General features: G+C 34.2%; 1 pseudogene; it reads right to left on the minus strand.

The window, feature by feature from the left end:
* Nucleotides 1-11,685: 11,685 nt before the first annotated feature.
* LOC143690629 (olfactory receptor OR9H1-like) lies at nucleotides 11,686-12,629 on the minus strand (annotated as a pseudogene).
* Between the last annotated feature and the right edge of the window lie 2,749 nt (nucleotides 12,630-15,378).

A 15,378-nucleotide genomic window follows, 5' to 3' on the forward strand; every position in this document is an offset into this window, starting at 1 on the left:
TTGTGAAAACCCTATGTCTGATACTTATTTTATCTAGGGTATGGACAGATGAGTAAAATAATAATAATGATAAAATAAATAAATAATAGGGGGAGATAAAAGGTAAAAATGGGTAAATTTAAATGCTATGGGTCAATGAGAAGGAGGGGTAAGAGGCATGGGATCTCTGAGTTTTTTTTCTTTTTCTTTTTTCTTTTTATTAGTTTTTCTGGAGTGATGCAAATGTTCTAAAAATGACCATGGTGATGAACGCACAACTATGTGATAATATTGTGAGCCATTGATTATATAATATGGTGGACTATACATGTGTGGATATTTCTCAATAAAAATATTTTTAAAAAAGAAAGGCTACTGGTATCCAGGTTTTCTCTGTTCACTTGAGAAAGTACATGGCTTTTATCTGCTTGTCCTTTGCTCCTGGGTTCCCATGCTTTCAGCTTCTGATTTCAATGGCTTTCTCCGTGAGCATCTGTGGGTCCTCTCTTAACATCTCCAGGGTGTTTCTCTCTAAGCTCTCTCTCTCAGTGTTTCTGTCTTTTATTCTCTTATAAAGAGTTCCAGTAAAGGATTAAGGCCTACCTTGAATTGAGTGTGCTGCATTTCAATTGAAATAATCTAACTGAAAGGTCCCACCTATAATAGGTCCATACCCGCAAGAATGGATTAAAAGAACATTTCCTTTTCTGGAGTACATGACAGCTCCAAATTGCCACAGCAACCCACATAGTAGAAAAAGATAGCTGCAATGCCTATATTTTACAGAGGTCTCATATCCAGAACATACCCAAAGCACCTACATATTAATATGACCAAAGGCCAACAAATTTTTAAATTTTTTCCTCCGAAGACTTTTTCACTACTCAACTCTGCTTCTGCATCATGAAAACAATGGGGCAATATGTAAGGAAATGTGTGCTGCATTCCAATAAAACTTTACCTGCACTCGCAGACAGAAAAGCATATTTGGTCTATGAGATATAGTTTGGCAACCCCTGGGAGGAAAAAATAGCTCATTAAAAATTAGGCAAAAAACCTTGGACAAGCACATAAAAGAAAATATCCCAAACAGTGATTATATGAAAAGAGCTGTTTACATTTATGAGTCATCAGGAAATGCTAATTAAAACAACAATATAATCAACACTACAGACCCAAAAGAATGGATATTAAAACAAAGTTCTCTTGTTCTATTGGTAGAAATGTAAATTAGTACAGATTTTTTTTAAAAAAGTCTTAAAAATGGATATGAAATCTAAAATACATATGCTAGATGGCCCAGAAATTCCTCTCTTAGGTAGACCCTCAATATATTCTGAAGTACATTCCATTTGAGCTTGTGTCATGACAGGCAGCACTGCTGAATAATGAATGTTTTACATAGTACTCCATGCATTAGGAGAAATGTTAAAATATCATCATATTTTAATTACTTATTTGTATACTGCTACTTTTCTGATATAGTAAATATTATTTTTTAACACTTTTTAAAAAATATTTTATAGTGGAATAAAAGATATATACATAAAACAATAAATGTCAATGTACATTTTAACAAGTAGTTACAGAACAGATTTCAAAGTTTTGTATAGGTTACAGTTCCATGATTTCAGGTTTTTCCTTCCAGCTGCTCCAAGACACTGGAGACTAAAATAAGAAATATCAATATAATAATTCAGTAGTCATACTCATTTTTTAAATTTTAACTTCTTTGTTATAACATCTCCTTCTCCTTTGATTCTTTTCCCAGTCTTTAGGGATATTTGAGTTATGCTTATTCTAAATTTTTCATGTTGAAAAGGAGAGTCAATCATATGGGGCAGGGGGATGGAACTGGTTGATGTTCTTGAAGAGACTGGTACCTCTGGGTTTCAGGATTTATCTGGCTTAGGAACCATCTGGAGGTTTTACATTTCTGAAAAGTAAATAGTGCATGCAACTTTTGCAGGATCTCAGAGAGAGTCTTAAGTGTTCCTTAAGGCTAATAGTAATGATAGTGGTTGGGGTTTGGCAAACAAGCAATTAGCTGAAGTTTGCATAAAAGTAGCTTCCAGAATAGACTCTCAACTCTATTTGAACTCTCTTTTTTGAAAGTTCTATTCTTTCATGGTTATTGATTTCCAGTTTAATTCTGCTTTTGTCAAAGAAAGTACTTTGTAAAATTTCCTTGTATAAAATCTTTTTTTTAAATTTTTTAAAAACTGCTTTATGCCCCCACATATGCTCTATCCTGGAGAAATATTCCATGAGCACTACAGAAAAATGTCTACCCTTGTATTGGGGGGGCATAATGATACATATATGGCTGTTAGGTCTAATTCATTTATCAAATTGTGTAGATTCTCTATTTCCTTATTAATCCTCTATTTGGTTGTTCTAGCTATAGAAGAGAATGGTGCATTGAAACATTATTGTCGTATTATTGTTGAAACATCTATTGCTCCCTTCAGTTTTGCCAATGTTTGCCTCATGACTTTGGAGCTTCTCGATTGGGAGCATAAACATTTATAATTATTTGTTTCTTCTTGGTAAATTTTCCATTTTGTTAATATGTAATGTCTTTCCTTCCTTCTTCTGAGGTCTTTGCATTTAAAGTCTATTTTGTCTTATATTGTTATAGCCTCTCCTACTTTCTTTTGGTTATAGCTTACTTGGAACATCTTTTTCCATTCTTTCATTTTCAGTCTATTTGCATCCTTTGGTACAAATAAGATGAGTTGCTTATAAGCAGCATATAGATATATCATATTTTTAACCTATTCTAATAATCTGGATTTTAATTGGTGGATTTTGTTCATTAACACACAGAGTTATTACTATAAAGGAAGTTCTCAAATCTATGACCTTATCCTTGGCTTTTATTGTCAAATATATACATTTTACCCACCTCTTTTTATTTGTCAGATATATATATATATATATTCTTTCCCCTCTTTCTTTTAATCCTTCAAGATACCCTTACTGGTGCTCTTCAATTCTGGGTCCTCTAGATGTCCTTCTCCTGTCTCTTATTTTCAGCTGACAGGACTCCCTTTAGTATTTTTTATAGGACAGATCTCTTATTAAGAAATTCTCTCAACATTTGTTTGTCTGTGAAAATTTTAGTCTCTCTTTTGAAAGAAAACTTTGCTGGATATAGAATTCTTGGTTGAAAGTCTTTCTCTTTCAGAATCTTAAAAATCATACGACTGCCTTCTCACCTCCATGGTGCCTGTTGAGTAGTCTGAACTCAGTCTTATGTGGCTTCCCTTCTTTGTGGTGAATCACTTTTCTCTTACTGCTTTCTGGAATTTCTGCTTCTCTTCAGCAATTGAGAGTCTGATTAGTGTTTGTCTTGGGGGTGGGTCTATTTGGATTTATTCTATTTGAGATTCACTGAGTCTCTTGGATTTGCATATTTATGTCTTTTATAAGGGTTGAGAAGTTTTCCCCCATTATGTCCTCAACTGATCTTCTTAGTCCTTTACTCTTCTCTTCTCTTCTCCTTCTGCCAAGGATACTTATATTTGTGTGCTTTGTGTTGTCCATCATTATCATCAGCCATATCTGCCTGCATATTCATTTGTTTTGTGATTTTCTGTTAGCTTCAAGGAATTTAATTATCTTGATAAAGTTACTTTGAAAATTGTTTTCCCTTGCTCATCCAAGGTATTGCGTTTGCTTGAGTTTGTGTTGAAGGTTTCCCTTTGCTCTTGGATTGTCAGCAATTCCCCACCAAACCAAGGCCCAGATCTCATACAATAGATGCAACTCCACTTGAAGATCCTTTGAAAGCTAGCAGACAAGCTGTTGCCTGACTGCATGTTCCCTGTTGTCCCAGCACATGATGTTCTTGGGCCACCTCTTCTTCTTAGACCCTCCTCTACCCAACTGCAGCAGTCACTTGAGCAAAATGGAGACTTGGAACAAGTCCATCCAAGACCACTGGTCTCAGTGTATGTGGAAAGCCACCAATCCCAGGGCTGGGCTCAAGGTGCATATCAGTGGAGAATCCACTTGTGGAAGATATGGGTCTGGTGGTGACCAGGCTCCCACTTGGGATGAACTTGGGCTGTGGGATTGAATATTTCAACTACTCCTGCCCTCAGCAGTTTGGCAGGGTCAGTCCTAAGGGGCAGTCCACATGTAGGGAAATTGTTTACAGACATAAGGAATGAACAAACAGCTAAATATATGAAGATAACATGAGCCATATTTTTCACTATCAAGGAAGGCACGTACAAATACAGAAAGGGGTGGGGGGTTAGAGAAATCACAGACACCTGTTAGGTGGTAATCTCCAAAATGTTACCTACCTCCACCTCTTTCACTGGATAAGTCACAAACATACACTAAATGGCCATCCTCTTGCCTTCTGCAGTCCCCATCTCCTATTCTATTGTGTGCCATTCCACAACCTGGAGTAGATGTTAAGTCTAATGAAAAGGCCCAGCCAGACCTTAACCCAGAAACTGGGAATGAGTAACTATAGATGCTTATCAAAACAGGAATTCTCAGCATCAGGACCCCCTCCCCACAAGATAGGTAAAAACCACATTCAAACAGTACAGATGGGTCTCTGTTCTCCAACTTGAAGTGGGTCATGTGGACCTGCCATTTTTTTATCCCATTCTGGGGCAGTTTTTGGCCACCTCAGGAGAACAGTAGTGATGGGACTTCTTCCGCGGGTCTTTTGGACTCTTTGCACTTTGTAAGAACAAGGAGATTTGCCCTTATCTGACTCCTTATTCTTTGCAATAAAGGGACCTTTTATTGAAAGTTTGTTTTGTGCCCCCAAGACACACTGCTGTTCTATGGTAGGTGGTATGGGGTAGAATAAACCCTATTCTGTTGGATTGGAAATTGGAGGATGAATACATGATTTTAATTATAAGAATATTGATAGATGATAGATGAAAGAAAGAAAGAAAGAAAGAAAGAAAGAAAGAAAGAAAGAAAGAAAGAAAGAAGGAAGGAAGGAAGGAAGGAAGGAAGGAAGGAAGGAAGGAAGGAAGGAAGGAAGGAAGGAAGGAAGGAAGGATGGAAGGAAGGAAGGAAGGAAGGAAGGAAGGAAGGAAGGAAGGAAGGAAGGAAGGAAGGAAGGAAGGAAGGAAGGAAGGAAGGAAAGAAAGAAAGAAAGAAGGAAAGGTAGAGGTTAGATAGAAACAGATACAGATGAATATATGTACATGTATTTCCTATTTCTGACAGCTGAATGGGCCCACAAGGCCTAGCAACCTAGGTACAATAAGCATAACTGGTGCTCGGATTTTAGTTCCAAATACCATTCTCCAATAGAAAGGGATCACAGCTACTTGAAATATTCCAGTGCTTCAGAGGAAAAAAAAAAAAAACACAATGTGATGCTGGATCCTCTTGATTCAGTAAGTGAAGAAGTGCTCAAAGAGTGATGAGGAAATGTCAAAAGGACACAGGAATCAGCTTAAAGGGAATCTCATTGATGAAATATGTAGCATCATTGTTTATCACATTAATAGAACAAAGAAGAAACTCAATATGAACATTAAGTGTTTGAATTGTAACTTTTGGATAAAATAGGAATCTATGAACCCATAGATTAAGTAATAGATACAGAAGAAATTATGGAATTTTAAAGTCAGCATTTGGCAACCGTTGAAGTCATAATTGAATATTTTGTTACTTACTAATTGTTGCTAGAAGTAGTGGGTGAAATTGTGATAAGAGACTATTACCTAGTTTAAAAATATTTCCCAGCCAAACAGTTGTTAACTATTCTTAGTTAAGTACATACTATATATTTTTCATTAATTACAAAGGAGAAACCTTAGCAGACTTCTTAAAAAATTGAAAAAATTAACATGTCCAGCAATGGGACAAACAATGAAAAAAGCACGATAACTGTTTTTGGGATTCCTGCCCCAAACAGAACCAGAATTTTGTTCGCAGGAAATATCAGAAAAACTCAAATTGATGGGTATTTCAAGGTGTCAAAGTCACAAAAGGTAAGGTAAGACCAAGAAATAGTTCAAAATTGACAGAAATTAATGAATGCAAATCACCTTAACAAAAATGGAATTCCAAAAATGATTTTGTAACTTACTCAAAAATAGAGTGATTAAATATGTAAATATATAAGACAACATTATAGGATTTGGAAAAAATTACATATAACTGATATTGGTTTAGCAGAAGCCAGGAGATGATTCAATACCATGAACAACTTCTTTGAAAAAATTACTTTTTCAAGCAAGTGACCTAACAACCTTCAATTTAATGGAACAACTATTGGAATTGGTTGGTCTAAGCGAGACACTAACATCACATTGTGGCTCAGAAAGAGCCCTTAGCGATAGCATGTCAAGTGAAAGATTTTCCAAATGATTTTTAAAACCTGACAAATTATTTGGAAATCTTTAAAATGACTTGATTAAATGATTTGTGCTAAAAACATAATCATTTGTTAAGCAGCTTAGTAAGAGGATAAATGGAAATGTTTTATGTTATTGATTTAATATATTCATATATATATCAATTACTGAAAAAGTTGCTAATTATTTTTATTTTCACCTCTTCTCATAATCAATCAAGCAAATAAATCATTGGTTAAGATTCTTCCCATAATAAAAACTCCATGCCCAGTTGGTATCAATTTCCAGCACTTTCATGTTTCTTCCAAAACATCAAGGAGGACATAATTTCAATATTACACAGTCTCTTCTTCAGAATAGATGAAGTGGGGGAGGATCTCTATTTTTTAATTATGTTATCATATGCTTAACTAACACAAGTTTAATTACATTAATTCCAAATTGTGCTATGATTAGCATGAAGAAAACAAATGTTCTATCTTGTCGAACATAATCACAACAATTCTAAATAAAATTCCGTAAAACCCAATGAAAATACATTTCAGGATAAGACAAATCCAGATGTTATAACATCAATGGAAAATAATTTTCATCTTCTATTCATTCCTATTCTAAAACAGGTGGTGAGTTCTTTTACAGTATTTTCCAGTGAAAAGGAGAAGAGGAACCATGGAGGCCTGGCATATTTCCATTTATTTCCAACCAAATTTCCACAGTGCAGGAGAATATAACGGGAACCTGCTAATTAGGAAATATTGACTTCTTACCATTGTTTCGATTTTCTTCAATTGGGCTACAAATCTTAGATTAACTTCAAATGTAAAACAGCCACTAGACGGCAACAAGCTGCATCTGAGTCCATAGCTTACTTCTGGAGCCAGAATCTCTTGAAATCCTGCCCAGTTACACATCAATCACTGATTTCACAATAATGGGGTCCTTACTTTTACGAAAAGAATATATTGTAAACCTATTTGTCGTGCTTAAACAGGATTTTAGAGCATTATGAAATTGCATTCAGTGATGTATCGAAAATAGTATAGTAAGACAGAGTTAATTATATTCCCGAATGCAAAGCTGGTTTAACATTAGAAATTCAGTTAATGTAATTCACCCCATTAACAGAACCAAGGAGAAAATCACTGTATCATGATAACAGATGCAGAAAAAACACTTAATAAATTCAGGGAAATGAAAAGTAAATCCATAATAAGACATTATTACCTGTGAGTATACATTTTTATGTGTGATTGTTAACAAGCATTGGCAAGGGTTTACGTGGCATCTCATGTGGATATGAAAGTGTAATTTTTATGGCCCCTTTGGAAAATAATTATTTTGTTAGCTCCTAAATTTGAGAAGCACCCTATATATCAGCAGATGTTATCATACATGATTTTTGCAACTCACATTTTCTTTTTAGGTAATTCTCCTTCTTGAGATGCATATGTCTGAAGCACCATTGGTGAAGAATGCTTAAAGTGTCCATGTATTTTTTAAATTATTTTTTTCTCTATACTGAAAGTATCATTACCTCGGGACATTAGCCCTATCATCCCACTGGTTATGGCTCACAGGTTGCCTTTGAGACCTCAGTTCTCCGTTCATTTTGTTTTACTAGGTGTTCCTAATTTTTTCTTTCTTTCTGGCTTTTTCTCTTTGTCTTTGTATTCAGCATTTTCACTATGGCAAGTCTTTGTGTGTATTTCCTTATTATTTATTCTCTTTGGGTCAGAATTCTATGTTCCAGATCCGGCCCTGGTCTACTGGCAATGTGAAATTAACCACATTGCTTAATTCTTCTAAAACACAATTTCCATACTTGCAAAATGCATTCATTTAAATTTAGAAAATTATTTATAATGTTGATTTCAACATAAGTGAAATTTGAAGATTAAAGAAACACACGTGTACTTAATATAGTACCTGATATATGGAATGGTTTTTAATTAATAGCAACTCTTTAAGAAAGTACGGATGGACACTATACAAAAATGTACTCTTTATTAATCAAGCTCTAAAGTTGTTATTTAATTGGAAAACTCTAAGAATTGAACAAAAGAGTTTGGAAAGTTAAACACATGTAAAATAAAACATAAAAATATTAAAAGTTCTGAGTCCTAGATTTATCCATTAGAAAACAAAAAACTAACACATATTTTTGTCACAATAGCAACAAATATATAAAATACATAGAAATATGTTTACCTAAAAAAATGTGTAGCTCTCAAATAGAGAAGCTTTATAACACCACCAAACATGTAAAAAAGATGTTGGTGATACTTAAAGAATAATACTTGGAGCTACCATTAGTTGAATATTTCCTTGGGATAAAAACTGATTGTCTCCATTGAACCTTAAAACCATTCAAGGCCTTCTCAAGATCACAGGTAGCAGTACAGGGACATAAAATTAGGATATCAGAGGCAGTAACTCACCCTTACTCCCACAAATGTGTATTGTAAATAAATCAATTGCATACTAGATGAAATTCTGATAAAATACAAATAGAACTTTTTTTAATGCAAAGTAATTCTGAAGTTTGTTGAAATAAGTAATAACAGTTAAAGACTTTAGAAAATATATAGCCCTATCTGGCATTAAATCTTAATATGCAATAAACATAATATTTTAAAATCAAAATAGACCAGCCAAATGTGGAATAAAACAAATAATTGGAAACAAGTTATGGTGGTTTGAAACTGTATGTACCCCCGGATATGCATGTTCTTTAAGCTATTTCTGTGGGTATAAACTAATTATAGGTAGGTTCTTTTGATGAGGTTACTTCAGGTAAAATGTGACCTACATGATTCAAAATTGACTTAATCCTATGCTTGAGTTCTTTATAAACAGAATGAATATATATATATATATATATATATATATATATATATATATATATATATATATATATATATATATATATATATATATAGAAAAAAGCCATGGAAGGGCAGGCCATGGTGGCTCAGCAGGCAAGAATGCTTGCCTGCCATGCGAGAGGACCCGGGTTCGATTCCTGGTGCCTGCCCGTGTTAAAAAAAAGCCATGGAAGCAAGAAGCTGAAAGCAATTAAACACGGAAGAGAAAAGAGATCAGCAGATGCCACCACTTGCATTGCCACATGGCAGAGGAGCTAAGGATCACCGGCAGCCAGTCTTCAAAAAGAAAGCATTGCCTTGATGATGTCCTGATTTGGGCATTTTCTTGCCTCAAAACTGTAAGCTAATAAATTCCCATTGTTCAAGCTGAGCCATTTCATGTTATGTGCTTAAATCAGCCTATGAAACTAAAACACAGGTATCACTTTATTTTAATTAGCTGGAATTGACTGTCAAATTGAACAGGAGAAGTTGGGGAATACTTGAGATCTTAGGAGTCTAGTGCCCTCTTGTCTAAATTAAATTTTGGATACTAGTTAAGAAAAAACTCAAAGTTATTGAATTCAAACCAAATATTAGAAGAAGAAGAAATCAAAGAACTAACTTCCTGGCCTGACCCAATATAAGTGTCAAAATAGTGACAAACCACATGTGTACATTTTATAAACAAGTGATTCACTCCCATTAATATATTTGTTTAAATTAGTTTCCAGGATTCCCATTTATTATTCTTATAGCTTTCAAAGAAAGAAAAGCAAAGCACAAAACTGAGGGGGACAAAACCCTTTCATTTCCATTTTACATTTTCTTAAGTGATGTTAGAAAAATTGACTAATTGATGGGAAAAAACTCCAGCTAGGACCTTAGCCATCACCATATATTTAAAAACACTTCTTATTTAGTCAATTCAAATATAATATATAAAAATTATATTTGGAAAAAAATACCTGATTTTAGCAGGTATTATGTATAATAAATCCAAAAGATAAAAGATTGTTACATAAAATGACATATAAAAGTTATACTTCTTTATACCAAAAAAATAAATTAAAGTTTTAAATGAAAATAGAAACAGAGAATTATATTTGCCCAGATAATGGCAGGAGAAGGTCATTTTTGTTATAGATTCAGGACTGACCCCATGTCTCCAATTCAGAATTGATGGCTTATAAATTAAACAGGAACAATAAATGAGATAAAATATATTTAGTTATTCAGTTCTTAGGAAAAATAAAGTAAAAAAAGAAGACATGAGATGTACTGAATTTCAAATCAAGCAAAAAGGAGTAAAAGTTACATAGACTAACTGATATTTACGGTGAACTATACTTACAAATCTCCTACCGATTTATCCTCACCACATCCTCTTCTCCACTTCTCCACCTTCGTGTTCTGCACTATTTGCTAAATCAATATATATCCCACACACGGTTTACAGAAATAACAGTACATTGATGTTTTACGATATTACAATTCATATGTATACTTACTTACGTTAGGAAGCATTTTTTTCTAAACAAAATAAAGTGAAAAGAGCAGAAATGAAAAAAGTTCCTAAAATGTAACCCCAATTTAAAAATACATTCATATGTATGTGTGTAAAAATGTATATATATTTATTAGATTTAATTAGTGCATAAATATTATTAGGAAGTATAATAAAATGCTAATAATAAATTATTTCTGGGTTGTAAGATTACATTATTATGCAAGATAATATTGAATCCATAACTGGATAATGCAAAATATGGAGCCATATTTGCATCCATCTTGGCTCCATCAAGTTATTTTGCCCCTTGATACCTCATCTTCTTTATTTGAAAAATTATGATGAAAACAATGTATGGCATACAATTACATACTCCTTATGTATCAGCTTTTCTTGTTATTATAATATTCTATCTTAAGATGAGAATGAGGAGCAAATTAGTAGAATGCTACTACCACATGTGTTCCATGTGAAGAAATGCTTTTTGAGCAATATATTTTGGGTTCTCTTTTTATAGGAATGGTAACTCCAAGGAGAATTACCTCACAGAATATAAACCTGGACTTTTGGGAAAAAAGAGGATTTTTACTCAAAAGTGTTGTATATAACCATTATCATTCAATTTTGCCACCTGTACAATGGGGTTAATATAATTTCTAAGCAGTTATCAGGTAACTTCTTTGCAGAACATAACAAGAAATAATAATTCATACATATATAAATTATCTTAATGATTATATAGTAATAGTTCCTAACATTTACTTCTTAATTAAAATAAAATGAAAATACATCATAAACTGGGAACATATATGCTTTCTATATATTGTAAGCAAATATAATAATGATATACATATTTATATTGCTAAAATATTGTTTTGTAAAACTTAGGGAAAAAGACCTATTTTTGACAAAATTTAAGAAGAAAGGTAACTGGGGTGCTTAGAAAACAAACTTTATCCACTATATAATGGTTATACAAGTATCAGTGAGAGGACCATTTCCTGCCTAATATTCTTTTTATGGCATTTTTCACATCTCTGTTCCTCAGACTGTATATTGGGGGTTCAACATTGGTATTATGAGTGTATAGAATACAGCTACAATCTTGTTTTGCTCTGGTGAGGAGATGGCCCTTGGTTGGGCATACATGAAAAATACAGTCCCGTAGAATAAACTCACCACTATCATACGGGAGCCACAGGTGGAGAAGGTCTTACTCCTGCCTTGGGTTGAGGAATCTTCAGGACGGTGGAGAGGATATAAGCATAGGAAACCAGAATGACAGTTGTGGTGGTGACGACGATGAGAGCAGAGAGAACAAACAGCACAATCTCATTCACAAAGGTGTCAGAACATGAGATCTTGATCAAGGCTGGGACATCACAGAAAAAGTGGTCCAGTCTGTCTTCTCCACAGAAATGCAAACTGAAGGTGAATCCTGTTTGAACTATAGAGTTAATACCTCCACGAATCTAGGATCCAGTTACCAACCAAACACAGACCTTCTGGGACATGTGCACAGAGTAAAGGAGAGGAGAACATATGGCCGAAAACTGATCAAGTGACATTACTGCCAGAAGAAAGCCTTCGGTTGTGACAAACAGGGCAAAGAAGAAAAATTGGGCTGCACAGCCATTATAAGAAATTTTCTTCTCACTAGACAAGAAGCTGGCTAAAGTTTTGGGGGCAATGACTGTGGAGTAACAGAGGTCTAAATAGGACAAATATCTGAGGAAATAATACATAGGTGTGTGAAGTCTAGAGTCTAACAATGACAATTATCATGCTGATATTTCCCACCACAATGACCATATAGATTAGCAAGAATACTAGGAAAAGGAGAATTTTTAGCTTTGGAGAAGTTCGGAATCCCAGCAGAAAAAACTCAGACACCTCTGAGTAGTTCCTGTTAAACTCACTCTTCATGGCCAAGAAAATGTACAACTGGAAGGATGGTAAAAATGAAAGAGACAAGCAATCAGAATGCTAGTTTCAGTAAAATTCACACAACTGGTAAAAAGTATGGGCAAATGTTTTACAGCATATTGCCCCCAATATTTTACAAAACACCATGAGCGTAAAGATCTAATCACTATTTAAACAGAGCTCCCCAATGAAGGGTTGAATTCGATTGGTTAGCCTTTTCATATACGCTTATTTCCAAATAATGTAGATTAGACGTCTCAGTGAGCTTTGAGGAAAATGTCTGGAAAAAAGTATTTTTTATTTCTAATATTAGCAGTTTTCTGCCATTGAAAGCTGCCTTCCTGAGTAGAAGATTGTTCTCACAAATTTTATGAATGATTTCAGAATTTTATTAAGAGTGAAAAACCAGTTCAGTTGATGGTCTGGTTTTATTAAAAAAAATGTTTTTGTTTTCTTCATCTTCTATAGGAAAATAATATATGGTGACAATACCTCTATTTCCTATAGTAGAAAAAAGCCCCCAGTCATCATGATGCCTTTCTGTCAAGCAAAAGCTTCCTCTTTTTATACACTAACCTTATATCCTTATTTCTTCCATTATTTGTGTCCCTTCTGTGACATGCAGTTTTAGATGCTCAATTCATCTGCTAACAGCAGGTGATTCTTGCTCATATTCCCCAAACACAATGAGACCAGGCTTTTCTTTACTGTTCATTTTTCTTCCTTTCCTCCCTGCTCTGCCTTATCCTTCCTTTCCCTTCCATTCCCTTCCCTTTACTTCCCCCCACACACACTCCTTTTTTTTTCCTTTGGTATTTTGCAGATTGGGATGCAAGTAGAAATTTCTAAGATCATGGGCAAAGATGTTTCTGTCATTTAGAAAAGACAAACTTAATTTCAAATGCAAAGATCTATGCATATGCAGAACAGAAGGTACACAGAACAATTTAGTTAGCTACAAGTTTTTAAAATGGAATAAATATGTACTTAGACAATTATTTGAATTATATTTATTTTGGCTTGAATTATATTTTGGCTTACAAAATTGTGACTAGAAAATGGTCTAAAATAAAATACTATGGAGAGGGGAAGTATTTTCCTTCTCATTGTATGAATGGGGAAATGAACAAAAACAGATTTAAGAGGCTTGTTTAGAGTTGCTGCAGCATACTAGTTTATTATTCAATGCTCTGCTATAAAATACACAAGAAAACTGACAAACAATATGTATAACAATTCACATGCTATGATGTCTTACTTAAGTTTTGTTATTGTTGGTATAGTTTCACCAATTTTTACATTATTTAAATACAATTTGTACCTATGGAAGTATATTAGAATCAATTTGGCTCAGTTACAAGTTCTACTTTCTTTAAAAAATAAATGATTAAGAGCAATGTTGACTGACTTTATAAGGCAGAAGAATGGTCAAAATAACTTCTGGAAGGAGCTATCAGCTACAAAACTACATTTTCCCTAAATTCATATTTTATATAAACCAGATTCTGATTCCAACAGAATAGTTAAAAAGAGAGAGAACTAGAACTAAAGCAATCTAAAAGAAAAGAGTGTGGAGAGAATAAAGAGAAAGTAAATATTTGAGCTACCCTTAAAAATGAATACTACTGGGGGTACAAGTGTAGTTCCATGGTAGAATTCTCACCTGCCATGCAGGAGACCCAGATTTGATCCCCGGTCCATGCACTTCTCCCCTCCCTCCCACCGAAAAAAAAAAAAAAGCAAAAAACAAACAAACAAATTCAACAAACAATGCTGCAATAACAGGATACTCACATGGAAAAATTATGAAATGTGACCCCACCATACAGCATACAAATAAAATGAACTCTACTTATCAACTTGTCACATGATTGTGTGAAATCAAATGCATTTATGAAGGAACAAAACCATGAAAGGAAAGAAGTAAACCTTTGCTTAATAGGAAGCTTTTCTGCAACAGGAATTTCATCTCCTTAGCACTAGAAAAATAATAGTCTCTCTCTCTCTCCTTAGTTTACTGAACTTTTTCATTGATTAGACCAACAAATAGACCTTGGGACTTGAGAGAAATTCTCTCATGCTGGGCATTCCCAATGCAAGGCAGTCACGAGGGACTGAGCATCCCTCTTGCCAGCCATACCTTATAGTGAGAAAAAGGAGAAGAAATTAATTACTGAACTTATCAGACCTTTGGAAAGTTGGAAGGGCCCTCTGGAGGACATGAGAACTAATCTACTTACAGATCATAGTATTAAAACAAACACAGTTGAATGAGAAATACTTGACTCTTCTTTTCATTTCGTGATTTACACAGAACATTCCATATTTTTTTCCTTTTAATGAATTACAACCCTTACTTTCAGCAACTTTTTTCTTATCTTTGCTGTGAATACATTATGCTGGTGTCAGTCAGAGAAAAATTAATACAGAGAATAGGCTAAAAATTCAATAGGAAAACTGGGAGAACAAAGAAAATAGGGGATGCTGGGATGACACAATGATGAGGAAGAGAAGGTAGTTGTACCTCCCCATCTATGATTTCAAGGCACGGGAAGAATTGGTGTTAAAAGATCCCTAAAGCCCAGACATTTCTTCAGAAAGGAGATCCACAAGGTGTGAGAAAGAGATGCCCTTTCTTCATTTCTCCTCGGCTCTGCCTTTTCAGTGCAAAAGCAATCATAGGTGATCTGTAAACAAAGGAATGCTACTAGATTTGGCCAATAAGCTGTAGTTTACTGACCTTTAGTCT

This window comes from Tamandua tetradactyla, chromosome 7 (genome assembly GCF_023851605.1).
Source record: "Tamandua tetradactyla isolate mTamTet1 chromosome 7, mTamTet1.pri, whole genome shotgun sequence".
NCBI lineage: Eukaryota > Metazoa > Chordata > Mammalia > Pilosa > Myrmecophagidae > Tamandua > Tamandua tetradactyla.